An 18,841-nucleotide genomic window follows, 5' to 3' on the forward strand; every position below is an offset into this window, starting at 1 on the left:
TCAGGATGCTGACACTATTTGCTCAAATACTGTAATATTTATGTTTTGTCTGGGCTTTCTGCCCTGCCTATACCCCTGTGTCCTAATATCAGGAGCAACTGGAAGTAGGAAATTTTGCACTGGACTTTAACAAAGTTGCACTGGACTTTTGCTGAACTTTAACAAAGCTGCTATATAGAGGGCCACACAACTGGGCAATGCAATGCCAGTTACCATACAGATTCATAGACTGTAAGGCCAGAAAGGACCTTGGAAGATCATCTGGTTCCGCTCACTGGAGCAGGAAAGATAACTGGGGGTCAGGTAATCCTAGCAAGGTGACTGTCTGGTGTCCTCTTGAAGGTTTCCTGGGTAGGTGATTGCACCAGCTCTGGAGGGAGTTTATTCCATAGTCTGGATACTTTGACTGTGAAGAAGTTTTTCCTAATGTTGAGCCTGAATTGGTCTTTCAGGAGTTTTGTGGCCCTTACTCCTAGTTTTCCCCTCAAGTGCCCTGGTGAACAGTTGCTCACCAAACCCTTGATGTACACCCCTAGTGTAGCAGTAAGCTTCTACCAGGTCCCCTCTCAGCCTTCTTTTCTTCAGGCTGAAGAGTCCCAGATCTCTCAGCCTTTTCTCGTATGGCTTGCTGTGTAAGACGCTGATCATATGGATGGCTCTTCTTTGGACTCTCTCAAGCTTGTCCACATCCTTATTAAAGTGTGGCGACCAGAACTGGATGCAGTACTCCAGCTGCAGTCACACCAGTGCTGAGTAGAGTGGAAGAATCACTTCCTTGGTCCCTTTCACTCATGGTGCTAGTCAGTTTGGTGCCACCAAGCCTGTAGGTGTGTTGGGGGTTGCTCATCCCAAGATGGAGCACTTTACATTTCTTGACGTTGAACTTCATCAGTTTCTGATCCGCCCAACTTGCTAGCCTGTCTAGGTCCACCTGTATCTGTAGCGCTGCCCACTTCTCACCAGGATGACACAGATCCGTTCACAACAATGCTCTGGGTCCTATCCTGCAGCCAGTTTTCTCACCCACCTGTCTTGGAGTTAAGCCCACAATGTTCCAATTTTCTCATAAGGACATTGTGGGATACTAGATCAAAGGCCTTTTGGAAGTCTAGGTATACAATGTCAACCTCCTCTCTCACGTCAAGGTGGCAAGCTACCTGGTCATAGAAGGAGATGAGGTTGGTAAGGCAAGACCTGCCTGCAATGAACCCATGCTGGCAGTCATTCAGAATCTTACCTTCTGCAAGCTTATTGCAAATAGACTCCTTTTGATGAACTTTTTTAGGATTTTCCCTAGGATGGAAGCTTTAGACCTGGAAAAGCATGGGACCACACTGTTATCTGACAGTGTTACCATAAAAGATCTTCTTAAATTCAGGTCTAGACTGAGCAGCTGTGCAATGGACTGCTAACTATACTATACGGAATTCTGCAAGGGAAATGACATGAGACACTGGCTGTGACTAATTCTGAATAGTAAATCCAAAGGTAATGTTTACCTTAAAATTATAAGCCAAATCCTACAGGACTAACTTGTTGTATTATGAATATATTAGAACAGTTCATTTTGATATAAGACTAATTACTCATATTACAGCTGTCATCATGGATATCTGAAAGGATTTTAATTTAATCAAAACACAGTTAAAAGTAATTTAAACAAATTTAGGCCCAATCACACCATTGCATGTCTTGACCAATCTTTCCCGCTCTGGTATCCATTTATAGGAATCTAAATATGGATTTTGGCATTTAGCTTTACATACCTTCTTCTCAACATTTTACTTTTAATGACACTGCAAAATAAAAGAGAACAATATGGTATGCCCTAGGGCTTTTGTCACACTACAAGTAGCTTGTACAGGCCATCTGTTGTGGAGTAACATAACTACTACAATACACTCCTCTGTTAGCATATGGGTAATCTGACAGATGGAGAGTGTAGTTCCTCTGGATTGGTCAGGGAATCATTTATGCATAGCTACTTCACTTACTCAGTAGCTTTATGTAAAACAATCCGCACTCATAGGTCATGGTGATCATTAAAGCTTAGTTATAACAAAAATGTTGTCAATATTTCCTATCCATTATGCAGCTAATGCTAGAAAACAGTAACTGCAAAGCCTTATATATTATGCATCACAACCAAATGATCTTGGCAAAGCATAGCCAATGAAACTGACCCACTCGGGGACAAGGTAGGGCAGGTGGTACCTTTGAGACTGTTTCAGCAGCATGAGCTTCCATAGGAAACAACCCACTTCATCTGATGCTACAAATGACTGGCCTGGCAGAACAAAAAGGTGTATCCTCCTCTCCTTCCCTTCCCCTCCTACACAAAATCTTTTCTTTCTACCAGTCCATTTCTAGCACCTGATGAAATAGATCATTGCATATAAAAGTTTATGCCTCTCTGAACTAGTTAGACTGAAGGTGCCATCCTGCCTTACCTTCTGCCTGATAACATTAGTGTAAGTGTTGTGTGTCTAACCCCACAATTATGAATGTTACATTAGAAGATATTGTTAGTTAGCTGTCATGTTCTTATCTATATTGGCACTTTTAAAATTATATAGGATAATATATAATCATATTATATATTATCACATATATATTAATCATCTGACTCTTAGAAGCTGTTTGAAATTAAAATCAACATATTATTTTGGAGACCTAGCATTTAAGAGTGTCCACAGAGAGATATCCTAGACTGTCTTCACTTGTCCTGTTTCTGAGTTCAGTGTGTGTGAACACAAGGGGAAAGGGTGAGACGTGCTCAGGTACATTCGTGCCATCACTATGTAAACTTGTGGGGTCTGGGCTTTAGCCTGAGCTGTATAATCCCACCCAAGACTGAAATATTCAATTTGAGTGACTCACTCATGCTGAGATCTTATGAGTGCAGGCACCTAAAAGAGGCAGAAGTTGGCCACTATGTCCAGGGACAGATCCAGGGGGGGAAGAGGGGGAGAACACTGGTGCACTTGCACCCCACTTTGATTCCTGGTCCACCCAAAGTTTAAAACCAACTGCCTGGCAGTGGCAGCAGCATTTCTACTCAAGTAGTTGCTTTTAAACTTTGGGCTCTGAACTGACTTCATGGCTCTTTATAATCTATCTGATCCCTTCTAAACTCTTCATTCCATATAACCCTCTCTTCTTTTTAATGGCTTTGATATTCCACCAATCAAGCTATCCTTTGTGCTGCAGTTCTGATGTTTATTAGCTACTCCTGGTAATGAAACTCCTATTTCACAGCCCTGCAGATTGAAGCAAAAACAAATATAACTTCATTGGAATAAGTTAAAAACAGCCTGAAACAGAATCATGCATCCCTAGGCCCCTAGCATATTAGGAAAACTTCTAGTTTATTTTTAACTGGGTAAAAATGTGTGTTGTTTTTATATGTGATGATACACTACATCATCTGCACCCCCTTTTTTAAAATTCTAGATCTGCCCATGACTGTGTCCACAGGCTACACATTATTCTCCTTTTTTCTGTGCCTTCATGCTGACAGCCTTCAGTCTGAAATGAAGTATGCTTCAGGGTATGAAGCACCAGACTGAGAGCAGCAGATCTGAGCTCCAATCCAGTTCAGTCAGTAGCAGGCCTTGTGACCTTAGGTAGGTCCCTTTACCTCCCTTCCTCATGGTGTTGAATGGCAAGTTATTTTAATTTAACATGACCAAGGTGGGCAACAAGCCAAATGATCAATATGTAAAACTGTAGGAAAAAGCAATCCATTAAATGGAATAATTACCTAAATACCAGTAGCCAAAGAAAGCTGAAAAATTGTAAATATTTGGAAGCCTATTCCAGAGCTGAGGTCTCACATGATATCACCCAGGGCTCTTTTCCCACACATGAAAGGATACCAAACAGAATGAATAAAAGCAACCAGATTCTGAAATAAGGAAAACATATAGTAAAGTAACTAAAAATAGCAGAAGAAAACTAATAACCAATTGAGCATATGCAAATAAATTATATAGTATAAAGAGAAAAATAAGAGGGATGTGATGTATTAATGGTTACACACTAATAAAGTAAAAAGTAGAATGTAAAAGAAAATTAAATGAAATTTGATAACCTTTGTCTAAAGGATTGCTGTCATGGGAGTGAGTACAAACTTGACATCACAGACAAATAATGACATTTAATCAATTACTTAGAATACTAATAGTTTCAAAAGGGACCTTATACCTCAGTTTCTCCATTTGTAAAAATGGAAATACTGATGTTGATCTTTTCTGTAAAGCATTTTTGAGACATACTGATCAAAAGCACATTGAAAGAATTGTGTATTATTATTAATTAAGGTATGCTAAGAGAAGTATCAGTGACATAATTTTGTAACCATTGTTAAAGGAATAGTATAAATATAAATAGCACATATAGTCAAATGTAAATTAAATCAATGCAAAGTGTATCTTTGACACTGTACTACAATTTAAAATGTCTTAAGCTAGAAAAAAATCAAAATATAAACTGGTAAATTTAATAGAATACATAAAGCAGTGTCAGCTTGACCAAATATTAGTAAAGCAAACTAGTGATTCCTTTTAATATTGTTTTAAAATAAATAGTATTTTTAAGATCAAGCATAGAGAAATTCAATGAGAAAAAAATCATAATCCTGTGACAATTCCAGCTCAGAGCTGTCCTGTTAACATACACATGTCCAGTTGATGATTATTATAGTAGCCCCATAATAGGATTACTACACTAGCAATACAGAGTGGATAGGGATATCTGTAGTTTTGTGTGAAGTTAATAAAAAAGTGGTTAAGATTCTGAATGATGTTAAAATGGTTCATTCTAACAGTGTGGAAAATGCAGCTGAAATCAGGCACAGGACACAGACAAAAGTTACATTTGTCACACAGTTGGCCCTTTGAAAGCACTCTATGGCCATGCCCTTAGAAAAGCTTGGCTGCAGAGCACTTTAAAAGTGTCCAATCCTGAGTCAATCTGGACTCTCGTTATATGAGGGTTCACATGACGGTGCTCCAAAGCGGAGCACCTTCATTAACATCTGCCAGTGCACGCCAGGAGAAGGGCTGGGCTGATACAGCTCAGCTGCAACCCCAGTGCTGTCTGCAGAATGGGAGGGGAAAAGGCAGGGGAGAAAGCTCCATCTGGGGTTTGCCCAGCCTGTGCTGGAGGGTGGGGCAGGTGGATTAGACCCCCCCACCTCAGAGAGGTTACAACCTCATAGCCTACAACCTATGAATTGTAAAACTCATGCCTCTCTGAATGAGTCAGTCTATAAGGTGGCACCTTGCCCCCTCAAAAGATTATTAAAGGTAAAACACATTTAATAACACAACCTGATGGACAGAGAAGAAAATAATGCAAACACCACACTTTCACTATATTAAGATATTGGTAAAGGTAATTGTAGCAGGCAAACTGAGTTATGCTAAGGCTCTTGACCATAGTTTAGGCCTTCCCAGAACTAAGCAATTAAATTGTACAGAGTGCCTAATAAGGCACTGGGAAAAGTGAGCGCTGTGATTGGTATGGTGGGCTAACCAGGTACAGTACTTTCCCTAGAAGGAAAGGAAACCAAAAACAATAGAATTGGAGTACCTTATCTAAAACAATGAGGTAAGAAACTTGAGGATTGGACAATCTGAGGTGAGAAAGTTACAAAAGTAGTAGCCAAGAAAGGAACAGCTGTGTGTTTTGTGTCGCCAGCCCGGGGAGACAAAAGCAACCTTGGAATTCTTGTTCGAACAACGGGGGTTCCAGGAACTAACATCCCGCACATCCAGGAGAGGATCTGAGGCCAGGACCACCGAAGGTCACTGCTGTAACGTCTGAAGGAACCATTATGGGGAGGAAACCTGTAATAAAGCATAGGGCTTAATATCTGATACCAAATTGGACACGGGACCGTGTCAGTGCTTGGGGTAAAAGGAATCCTAGGGGCAAATGTTACGTGCAAAGAATGTAGTATCTTTTCTCGGACCAAGTGTATAGTTGGCTTAGAGTTAGACAAACCAACAGCAGTTCAAAGACACATATACAAAAGGAGATTAGGATAGTTTGTTTAAATGTAGTCTTTAAGGTGCCACGCTCCCCTACCTTTTACCTCACAAAATATAATGACCCAGATTTCTGAAGTTAAAGATTCGTGTACACACACAGCAAAAATAATGCTGAAGTCACTGTTGGTTCTCTGATAAACAGTAAACAAGAAAATGTTACTTAAAATGGGTGAGGGTTAAAATGAGGCTTTAACATGAAAAATGAAAACAAGATCACCTAAAGCAGGGGTGGGCAATTATTTTGGGCAGAGGGCCACTTACTGAGTTTTGGCAAGCCATCGAGGGCCACATGACAGGCAGCCCAGGGCAGATAAATATTCATTTTCTAAATTTTTTAGAGGTCCCGCAGGCCGGATAGAATGGCCTGGAGGGCCACATCCAGCCCCCGAGCCACATTTTGCTCACCCCTGACCTAAAGGTTACAGTGCTCTCCAGTTAGAAAAAGTTTTAAAGTGATAATACTACTTCAGTGTAATCTCTCTTTCTTGATCCTGATGTACCCTTTTCTATTTGAAATCAGCATATCTCAGTAGTATGAAAGTGGTTAGATTTGTCAGTTTTGAGTATCTTCCAAAGTTTAAGTCCCACCAAGTCAAGAGTCCAGAAAAAGGATCTAAATTTCAGTTCATTCAGTCTTCCAGATAGCAACAGTTTTACTTTCTCAAGCCAAGTTCTTTCAGTCTTCAAAGCATAGAAATGTCCTAGGGCAGCAGTCAGCAACCTTTTAAGACTGCTGGTAAGATTGATCTAGTTCAGATCAGAGGCAGGTGGGCAGGTGCTAGGATCTGACTCCCACTGTCACTTTTCCCAGCAGCAGCATGGGGAAAGTACCCACTGATGTTGCTTTTCCCCATGCCAGAAGTTAGCATTTTTCCCCACAGTAGCACAGGAAGTACACCTGCAGGTGGCATTTTCCTCAGAGGCAAGGGAAAACAACTGCTGCCAAAGCCCCCTACTTCTGAAAACCACTGAGGCCCCATATTGGTGGCCTAGCTCAAAAGGCTCCTCAGGCCTTGGCTTGTCCTAGGTGATCTCTTATTGATCAATATTGATTACTCAATCCCCTCCACAATTTAAGCAGGTTAAGAAAGTCTCACTTTTAATTCAATTTGTTTTTGGATTCTCCACCTATAATGGTGGATTTTTTAAGGTGTCGCATCTTTCTTTTTCACCAAGGTGGATTTATGGCACCCAATTGAACATTTTTTACCATAAAGGACTCTTAGTTAAACAAACTATGTCTCTCAGGGGAGAAGAGACTTAAATGTCTGATTTTACTTGAAATCATTTAAATGGTGTAGTAGTATCAACTGGAGAAGTTATATCCTCTTTCATGAATCATTCTCCCATTCAGTCAGACTGATGACTTGGCCTATTCCCTGAACAAATCTTTCTTCTTAATGTTGGCAACTTCTCATCACACACCATAAAGTTTGAGAATGACCCGATTTCAAGTGCCCAGTGAGAAATCCATTATATCAGCAGATCAGGTGACATTGTATTACTCATACCTATCCGGTAGGAGGCATCCAAGCTTCTGAAAAAAAATCATTTTTCTATATGTTGTGATTTCAAACTATAGTTAAACTCATGATTAAAGCCACTATCCTTAACATTCATATGCGCTCATATATTTTTACTTTCCATTTTCTACACTTGTCAGTTTTATATATTTGAACCATCATCCTAATTGGAGCAGAGCAAGAAGCATTAATAGTATCTTTACCAAGTAACATAAAAAGTGGAATACCATTAGAAGATTTTCTAGAATGGGAATGTATCCTCTTTTCAGTGAAGAAGAAACCTGTGTGAGTATAGCGCTTTGTGTATAAGGAATATTATTCATATTTGACACAGTATTTGGTTATTAACAGGGTGATAAGTTGCACTGTAAGAAAGCTATCGCATTTTAGAAAAATGTACTGTTACATTAGAATGGAAAGTCTAAGCAAAATCAAAGTAGGTATTCTGGATATAATTCTTGAAAATCAAGAAAGTAATCCCAGACAAAAATACTTGAATTAAAGTAGCATATATTCTCTGACCCAAAGCTAAGGAGTGATACAGAAATCTCACAATGGCTATAAGGGTTCAAAGACAAAATAAATAAAGTTGCTCTAGCCTCTAGCTAAAGAAATTGTGTGCTTATTTTTCTACTCTGAGATTTTGGGATAAATAAATCCCATGCCACTAAACTGGATTGTTTCAATGAGAAAAATAGTGAGCTAAGGAAGAGAGACAAAAGGATCAGGTAGAAGGCTTAAAAGGATAGTAGGCTGTGGGCTACATGGGCAGGACATAGCTAATTAGCTGTTTCCTACGCTAATTAACCTGCCTGGAACAATACTGCTTTTGTTAGGAGGCACTGGGAGCACTGAGCAGTGCTGTATACTTCCAGGCACTGTTGCCAACCATGGCAAGTTTACTGTACTGTATAGACAGAAGGCAGGGCAAGTGGTACCTTATCGACTAACTTGTTCAGAGAGTTATAGGTAGAGTTAGGATCCTTAGAAAAGGACCTGGATTCAAGAATTCAAGGACTAATACCAAAAAATGAAACAGTCAAGCCAACTGTGTTTCACTTCTGTTTCTTCCTACCATTTCCTAATATGGCTAAGATGGTCTAATAAACTCAGTTAGTTCTTCTACAATAGAGGAGGCAGATTGAAAAAACACAAATGAACCCCAGGGCTACAAGTCAGTTCTACAGGACTGAGGCCTGGAATTGAACTAATTAAGCCTTAAGAGAAATCACTGATATGTACACTAGCAGAAGGAAGGAATTTCCAATGCTAGGAAATCAGATCAAAGAACTGGAATAAAATATGGATTCGAAGAGAGATTCAAAGAAAGAAACAGTCACGAAGGCTGTGTGAAGCTTCAGTCCCTGATTCAGTTCAGCGGAGATTTGACCTGATTGGGTGGCCGAATCTCCGAATCTGAATCAAATCAGAGAACCCTTTAATCTCTCTGAATCGAATCAGAACCCTCCGAATCGATTCAGAGAGATTCAGAAATATTCAGAGATTTGGACATAGACACAGCTTTAAATGTTTTTTCTACCTATCTTTAAGTAGCAGGCGGCTCGTGAATGCTGTGATGCTGCAGCGTCCCACAGGAGTGCAAGGGGGTCCCCAGAGTGTTCGGCAACAGACACAGAAGTGGACCAGAAGCACTTCTGGGTCCACTGGGGTGCATACAGGGGGGTCCTCCATGCCCACCCCGGCTTGGCAACTGGTGCCTCCTAGGTCGGGGGGGGGTCTGCCCGCGACCAGTCGCTGAGCCGGAGGGTGTAGGGGGGCCCCCCAGTGTGCTCCCTAGTGCTCCCTCCTGAGCATGCGGGCCCCCCCGCACTCCTGTGAGATGCTCCATGCACCCCAGCATTGCAGCATTCACAAGCCGTGCTGCTACCTCAAGGTATGTAGAAAAAACACTTAAAGCTGTGCCTATGCCCAAATCACTGATTCTCCGAATCAGCATTGAATCTTCAGATTCAGATTCAGCCAAATCGAATCAGGGACAGTGATCTGAATCAACAAATCAAATCGCTGCCCCCAGTTCAGGCCGAATCCAAATCTAAATCGAATAGGACCTGTTTCGCACACCCCATCAGTCATATTAATTATACAAGCCATACATAGCTAGTAGAGAATGGACAATTAAAAGCTCTCCAACAACAGACAGTCCTATAAAATATCTCTCTGACAACTGGAAGAAATCTAGGCATCTCTTCTACCTGGGAAAGAGCAGAAGGTAGAAAGAGAGAGGATTCAGCTTTTGGAGAATGTAAAGAAATATCAGGAACAATTCCTACAAAGCCATAATTCAGGTCTTGGAAGCTGAACTGAGACCATGAGTCCACACAAACAAACTGACCCCAAAAAACAGTATAAAAGAAATGACAGTACGACATGGATTTTTTGAAAAGGGAGATTTCAGAACATGTTTTAATAAGGTTCCTTAAACATTTTTTGAAATGAGGCCAAGAAAAGTCCAGGCTAGGGCCTTTGATGAATGCTAGCAGAAGGACATGCAAATTTAAACAAATTTAAAGTCAGATAGACTAAGGATTTATAGACAAGATCTAGAACCCAAGAAAGAGTTGTATACTCATTGATTCCAATTAAGGAAATGAGAAAGAGTTCTTCTTCCTAGTGAAGGACATGAAGAATCCTCATATGCCAGATGTTCTTACATGGGAGTGCTCAACCTCTGGCCTGTGGGCCAAATGTGGTCCATGGAGGCTTGGAATCTGGCCCATGGGGCTCTCCAAGGGTTGGGAAAGTTGGTGATGTGGGAGCAGTGGCAGTTAATTCCACCACCCTCCCCTGCTGCCAAAACCCCAAGCCCCATATGGTGGGTTGAAGACAGATCATGTCCTCTCCCCCTGTGCAGCTGATTCAGGGCCAACCCATGTTGTCCCTTTCTCCCCCACACCCATGGGTCCAGGCCACATCCTCTTCCTTACCCAGCAAGGTTGGGGCCAGGTCATGTCCCTTCCTCCCATGGGGTTACGCCATGCCCTCTCCTTTAGGGCTGGAACAGGGCAGCTATGCCCTCTCCATCTCCCCACCCTTCCCTGGCAGGGCTGGATTGAGGCTGGGCTGCCCCCTACCCCCCTCTACACAGCCACATGGGAACTGACTTGTGGCAGAGCAGGTGAGGCAGGAGAAAATAAAGCCCCACTCACACCCTTCCCCTTACCAATGTGGTGGCAGATGCTCCCCTGGACAGCTGCAAAGATGGTCAGAGTGGCAAGTGCCATGGCACTGGACCTGTGCTTCCAGCTGACCAGGGCTAGGGACAGATATTACACATAAACCAGTTTAAGTGATCAGAAACTGGTTTAAACCTGTAACAGAACAGACATTCAGCACACATAAAGCAGTTTCAAAATGGCTAAAACCGGTTTGAGATAAATCTGGTTGAATGTAGTATTAGACTTAACTGATTTGGCTTATATCAGTTTATGCAATGTCTGTCCCAGACCCCTTCCTGGTTTAAGTTAAACCAGACACCCCCAGCATCCCAGTGTGTTCTCTGGGCTGGTTCTCTGCTCCAGCCCAGCCAGGCTGGCCCCACCCCTCTGCTACCCAGCCAGAGCAGGGACAGGGGTCTGGCCAGAGAGGGGTTTAATTCCCCCTCTCTATCCCACTGGCAGGGACCTGAACCAGGTCTGCTGGGCACTCCCCTGTTGCTGCTGCAGCAGCAACAGGGTACCATGTTCCCCAAGGCAGAGTGGGGCAGGGAAGAGGGTTAGTCTTCCCTCTACCCCCACTGGCAGCTGAGTCTGCCCACCGTCACTGCCACATTCACTCCCTGCGCTGGAATAGGCCCCCTGCTGTCCCCTCCCCTGGAGGCCAGAGAGAGTGGGAATAACCACCCCACCAGAGACCCTGTCTGGACATGCCCCTGTCCTGCCACTGCAGCAGGAGGGACCAGGGCCTTTGTTGGGGGCAGCAGCTCCTGTCATAATGTCAGGGAACCCAAGCCGCTTCCTGCTGGGGACACTGTGCTGCAGGGGGGGCAGAGCTGTCGCAGGCTGTGCATGGCAGCACCAGGATCCAAAGCAGGCCAGAGCCCTGCAAGCCCCTTGCAGTGCCGCTGTGCTCCGCAGCAGCTCTGCCGACCCCAGAGCATGGCTCCCTCCAAGAGGCTCGCTTTTGGGGAAACAGGGACAGGGGCTGCTGCCCCCATCATAGTTGCTCCCCCTCACCACTCCAGTGGCCGAGCAGAGGTAAGGTCAGGGCCAGACACTGCCTGCAGGGCCTCTGGGGGGGGCAGGGAGTGGGGTTCCCTGCTCTGCCCCTGGGACACTGCAGCCGGGCCTGCCCAGCCCAGCCCAGCTGCAGCCACCACTAGGTCTGTCCTTGGAGCAACATCCAGAGGAATAAGCCCCCTCCTGCTGAGCGGGGGCTGGCTCTGAGCACAGACTGAATGGCAGCTGCCGGTACCAAGGCAGCAGCCTGACTTCTCAGTAAAGGAGGGGAGAGAGTTCCCCTTCTCAGCCATGGGACTGGCTGGGAGGATCCAGGAGCCTGTACTGGGGCTTGGCTCCACCCCTTCAGAGTTTGAAGCAGAGCTGAAGTCCATCGCCATGTCCCCTTCTGTCTCTGGGCCAGCTGAGGGGATGGGGGTAAGGAGGGAGAGGAGAAGCTGAAGTCCCCTCCTACATCTCCTTCTCATCTTGTGGGCCAGCTGAGAAGGGGGCATAGTTCCCAGCTCTGGGGCAGAGCTAAGTCCCACTGCAGGCTTCTGCCCCCCACACCTCCCACATGCCTCAACTGGTCCAGAGGCTGTGAAGAGGATGTGGAGCATGGAGGCACCGCGGGGGGCTTGGAGGGTTCTGGCCCACTCTCGACACCACTGCTGCCACACACAGACCCGTGGCAGCTCTGCCCATCCTGCAGTGCAGTGCCCCCACTGGTAGAGGGGACAGCAGGGGACCAATTCTGCTGCAGGGAGTGAGTGTGGTGGCAATGGTGGGCAAATCCAGCTGCCAGTGAGGGTAGAGGGGAGACTAACCTTCCTCCCTGCCCTGCTGTGCTTCAGGGGCCATGATGCACCACTGGTACAGCAGCAAATGTGGAGCACCTGGCAGACCTGGCTCAGATCCCTGCTAGTGGGATGGGAGGCGGAATTAAACCCCTCTCTGGCCACTTCAGCCAAGGACTGGCCACAGTCCCCCACGCCCTCCAGCATAGCTGCCCTGCAACTGAGGGCATGGTCTAGCACCCCCCAGCTCATGGCCTGAGCAACTGCAGAAATGTGCTCTCAGTTCCTCAGTCCAGAGAAAATGTTTGTCCTGTCACAAATTGGTTCAACCTAGGCAGATTAGACTAACCCACAAAGGTTGAATCAATTCAGGCTCCAGCTTTTTGAATGTCTGTCCCTAGTCCACATGGGATCTGCCAGACCAAATGGGCATGGCACACAGCAGGTGAAGCCTTGGTAGGAGAGGGAAGTTCTTCCTGCTGGAAACCAGGCCCAGAGGAATTCCCAGCCCTGGGTGGCTGGAATCCCTACCGCACCAATAGGCAACATGTGAGTTCATCAGCAGGGACGCCAAGCACCAGCTGGACACAGGATGCTGTCCCTGATAGGCTGGAAGCCCCAGCAGGAAGACACCAGAAAACACAAAAACTGAAAAGTGGGGCCACCAGATGGCAAATACCAGTACTGAAACTAGAAATGGGTGAGAAGCAGCCAAGCCTGCCCCTACTCTTTGATTTTCATAAAAAATGGGCTGCCAGGGATTCCTAGCATGAAACAGGGGTCCTTGGCTAGGGAGTGTGCACAGGCAAAATTTAGTAATCCAATGCCTAGCTGAAGCCACAGCCACAGCCGGCATTTGATATGGATAGACTTATGAAGGTCTGAGGAAGGAGTGTAGGGGTGGAGGAGTTCCAACTATGTACCCCCTAAGGGTCAAGCCAATGGGCATTTCTTTTGGTGGCTAGTAGAAGCTGGCAGGACAAACATTTTTCCCCAAGCAAAGTATTGCCTCCTGACAGAACTGATTCTCCTATTTTTGTACATCAAAGTTGTGGCAGGAAAGAAATTAGGCAGGAAGCAGAATTTCCTTGGGGAAGGAAAAACTGTAGTGTCCACACCCTTCAGGTTGGGGCTGTGACATATTTACCCACAGCATCCCCCTTCCTTCACAGGTCAGTGCTGTATCACCACTGCACCTGCTTCAGGCACTGGATTTGGTCCATGGGCTGGATCCAGACCATGAAGGGACATGGCATTGCCCATCCAGCCTGCTGAACAAAAAAGTTGAACAACGCGGTTCTTACACATCCTCTTCTAGTACTCCCTTAGCTACCTTTCCAAAAGGAAATCCAGGAAGGAATACTAATGGATTTAATCTATTTTCCCCAGAACACTGCAGAAATTGTGATTTTTGAAGATGGGTACAGCCATTCAGTCTCTGATCCAGCTTACAAAGGCCCTGACCCTGGGCATGTCTACATGAGCTGTTTACTGCACAGTTGACTAATTAGCTGCGCAGTGAATGTCTCAGCATCTACACATGCATCCCTATTAAGCTGGAGTAAATTAATTTACTCTGTAGCAGGATAGTACTTGTAAATAACTTTGCAGCACTGCATGTGTAGCTGCCGGAGGGGCTGGCTGAGGCATTGGTTGCTTCAGTGGGGGGCTGCCTGTCAGCTAGCCCCATGCTGAAGTTCCTTCATGCCCCAACCAAAACCTCTGTATTACATTGAGCCAGGGAGGGCAGCCCCAGGCTGGCAGGTTGATCCTCCAGGCCCCCTGCCAGCCAGGGGTGCTCCAACCCGGCTCCACGTGCTGCATATGAATAAACTCCAGAGCTTATTGCTCCAGAGTTAATTGCTTCTGGGCACATGTTCAAACAGCACACCTGGTAGCAATAAACTCTGAAGCAATAAGCTCCGAATTTGATTCATTCACAGTAATAGCCCATGTAGATGTGCCCACTAAGTCCTATATGCATCAAGGGATTTCATGCCTAGGAAGCACCAGTGCTTAAGTGGTGCTTCCTAGGCATTCCTAGGTCCTCACCCTACCTTGGGCAAATTCAAGAGGGGGTTGGATGATCACCTGTCTGGGGTCTTGTGAACCCAGCATTCATTCCTGCCTGTGGCAGGGGGTCAGGCTAGATGATCTGTTCAGGTCTCCCCTGACCCTAGCTACTATGAACTATGAAACTGTGACTAGTATGGTGGCAGAATAAAGACCTTGTTGCCTCAAGGTGTTATGAGTAATTCTGGAAAAATTTGCAGTATCTTAAAGGATAAACACACATGCTATAAAGCAGTCTAGAAAAGCCCAAGCTCTACTAGCTGCTTCAGTGAGAACAGATTCAAAATCTCAGTGTTACTACAAGAATATCTGAAAAAAAGCAATACAAATGGTTCATCACCCTGAGCCACCCTGATAACTCCTAACTTTTTCCCCTTCACAGAAGTCTTTTTCACTGGATGAGTTATACGCCAGATCTTCTAACTGGGCGCAACGGTAAGAACTGCTGCTGAGATAAAAAATGGTGACAAAGGAAAATGGTAGGTTCTTGTCAAGGTACAAAGTCATGACTGCCCAATAGCCAACCTAAGAATTGCGTATGAGAAAACAATGATTAGGAGTCAGACTGTGGAAACCTAAAACTGTGGCATCCTGGACTTTGATGAGAAATAGGGAGCTGCCCCCTTTTTCTTTGTTGTCTTTGTCCCTAAGGGCTCCTTTAGGGTCAAGTATGTTGTTCTCTTAGACTTTACTACAGAATGCAAGCAAGCATGGTGTTATGTTTAGTAAGTTTTCCACACTTTAGAGAACACTTAGACCATGATGCAAACATCACAAGTAAACTGACTGCTTCCATATACACTAAACTGGGAGATTGTTGGACCCGTCTGGAAGAATAAGCACTCTCTCTAAGGAATACTAAAGTACAGACAAGAGCTGAGCAAACTATTCCATTGTTTTACCAAGTAATCAATGAGTCAGCCCTTTCTCAAAGAGGTTTTGGAAGAACATTTTATGGGAAGAAAAGGAGCCCTTTTCCATGCCACAAGATTATTCCTTGAATCCAGTTCAAATCTCCCTGCCCAAGCAGCAGACATGTTCTTGAACTTTTAGGTTAAACAGCTTCATTTTTATTGGACAATCCCTCTTCCAAACCTGTGAAGCTGCTAGTACACATGGCTCTAAGAAAGGCTGTTTTCAGCTGTGCTTGGATTTGCTTTCCATCCTTATCAAACAGGCACATTTGAAATAATTGCAGAAGACTTATGTTCCAGGTTCTTCTGCAGGTATGATGCTAGGACAGGGGTGGGCAAAATGCAGCCCAGGGGCCAGATGCAGCCTGCCAGGCCATTCTATCTGGCCTGTGGGGCCCCTAAAAATTTTAGAAAATTTATATTTATCTGCCCCGGGCTGCCTGTCATGTGGCCTGCAATGGCTTGCCAAAACTCAGTAAGCGGCCCTCTGCCCAAAATAATTGCCCACCCCTGTGCTAGGAGATGCTCCTGGTGCTCTTCTCACTGTCTGCAGAATTATCAGTCAAAGAAACTTTCTTTCTATTGATCAAGTCAATAAAAAGCACAATAATCTAATATGCAATATATTAAAGTTACCTTACCCTGTATCCAGGCTCCGCTGGAGACTATTCTGTTTTATCAAGGGCAACAAGTAAGTCCTTATTATCAGAAAATATTTCTTACTAGCTTATTTATTGTGATGGTAGGGTTTCCTGTTTTATTTTCTACTTCATCTTTTATTCTCCATTCTATTACTATAAGCAAGATAAAACAAAATATTCAAGCAAATAAGACTTGCTCAGATGAAGCTACTAAGATAACTTTCAGGTTATGGGTAAAATGCCTGGACGATTAGCTGTTAAATGGAGAAATATGCATGAATCTAAATTATTTATTCAATATTCCCATCAATAAGTTATACATAGATAGATGCTCTCTTATCAGAAAGGGTTGGGGGGCGCATGGAACCTAAAGGTCATTTTGGACCCCTGAATATGCTATTTTAATATTCCTGTAATTAAATCAAGCTACTTAAAAATGTCTGAGGAGTAGTTTGATTTGATCCCTGACATTCAGACACCTCTTAGCAAACGTGTCTAGGAAATAAATTAACAAAAGAATTTTCCTGTGAAACTTCCTAGATTTTAGGTTTAGATATATGCCCATGTAAATAATCAAGCAATTTTTGCCACCCTGGAAACTAAAGAATTAATAGATCAGTCATGGATTATATGGTAGTGCTGTTAAGAATCAAAGTCACAACTACAAATTTCTTTCTTGTAACAGGGTGTGGAACTTTGAATTAACAATATGCACATGTAGCTGATCTTGTCACAAAACTTACAGATTGATATAATTAAGCCACTAGTGTGCTTATTGGTGTTAAATGTACATAGGATTTAATATAGAAATGCTACATAGAAATTAAGAGTATATCCACACCATGGACTAAGTATAACCTGGCCAGGAAATCCCAGACACACCCCATCTATCAGCTCCTAAACACAGGAGCGTAAAAAATAAGAACTTTGCTTTTTGTGCTTTCAGTTTCGCAAATGCAGAAACAAGCTCTTTAAAACAAAGTTTTCCAGCTATTTCATGTTCTATCGACAACGTGGCTACTCCAACAAGTCTCTGTTGCAGCATAGAAGAACAAAGGTATGTCTTTATCAATTTTAGCTTTGAGAAGCTACACTCCCCACTAGCAACAGAAACTGGGAGAGTCAAGAAAATGCAGAGAGCAATGAAGATGTTGGGAAAACTGTCTGTCAGTTTATGTTCAGAAATAAACTTCAGTTCATCTTGAGGTGTAAGACATTTTGAAAGTCATCATGAAATAGCCTGCAATTCACTGCACAAATCTCCAGCATCAATATCTTTAGAATTTCCCTGCTGTAGTGTCAATTCTAGCTTCAAGCAATGTTCCATTATCTGTTGTGATGTCTTATTTTGCAAACTGTGGACATCGTAGAAGAAACCAAAGACTGAATCAAGCTGCTGTATCTGTTCAAGTCGCTCTTTAACTGACTGTATCGCAGTATCAAGGACTGCAAAATAGAAGTTTATTTTGAATTTTTGTTTTGGGTCATGAACTGACTCATCTTTTGCTACATATGTGAACTGCTGCTTCATTCTACAAATGCGTACTGGTTCTGGTTCAAAGTTTGTTGGTAGCTCTAACTCTTCAGCAAGCTCATGAGCATCTACCAGTATCTTTTCAAACCCTGTATTCCTGTATTCCTCCAGAACCTTTTTGGTTTGTTTCAGTTGTTGGATACTAGGCCTGTGCAAAGCGGCTAGTATTCGCTTCGGATTTGGATTAGGCTGATTCAGGGGACAGTGATTCAATTCGGTGATTCGAATCACTGTCCTGATTCAATGCAGCCAAATCTCCAAATCAGCCAGGCCAGGTCCATCCCCCACCCCTCTCCCAGCCCAGCAATGGCTGCCTGCAGGCCCCAGCTCCCAACACTTGGGGAAAAAAAGCCCCAGCTCAGCAGGTGCTGCCAGGTGGGCCATGACCCAGCTGCCCCTCACTGCCCCACGCTGCATGGGGGGCTCTGCACAAGCCCCCAACCACCCGCACTCCCCCAGACCCACCACAGGTGCCCCGCCTGGGCCAGCTCCAGCCCTTTAAGAAAAGGAACCTGAAGAAACCCTAGGACTCGCTGCTCCTGCTGGTGGGAGGTGATCCCCACTGCCCCCTGCTGCCCCGCACCACGTGGGGGGTTCTGCAGGAGCCCCCAAAGCCCCAAGGCTGCACCAGGAGTGATGAGTCCCAGAACTTCTCTCAGCTTTTTTTTTCTTAAAGGGCCAGAGCTCCAGCAGGTGGGGCAGCCGTGGGGAGGCAAGGGGAGCAGGGAGGGGTTGAGGGGGCTCGTGCAGAGCTCCCCATTCATTGTGGGGCAGTGGGGATCGCTCCCCCTTCCCGGCAGCACCCAGTGAGCACTGGGGCTTTTCTTTAAAGTACTGGGACCTGGGGCAGGCAGGGCAGCCATCGGGTGGGAGAGAGCGGGGGGTCAGGAGGGCTGGCAGGGTTCCCCTCATGTTCCACCCCCATTCCCCCAGCCCCTCCCTTCTCCAGCCCTAGTACTTACCAGCTCAGAGTGGCTGCAGCTTCCTGTTGCAGCCACCAGGGACTGCCTGAATCATCAAAGCTCTCTGAATCTTTGCCAAAGATTCAGAGAGCTTTGAATCAATTCAGACCTTTAACTTGGCCCCCTGATACAATTCAGATTAGGAGATTCAGCCACTGAATCAAGC

This window comes from Gavialis gangeticus, unplaced genomic scaffold, assembly GCF_001723915.1.
Source record: "Gavialis gangeticus isolate Ggan-Ray unplaced genomic scaffold, GavGan_comp1, whole genome shotgun sequence".
NCBI classification, from domain to species: Eukaryota; Metazoa; Chordata; order Crocodylia; family Gavialidae; genus Gavialis; species Gavialis gangeticus.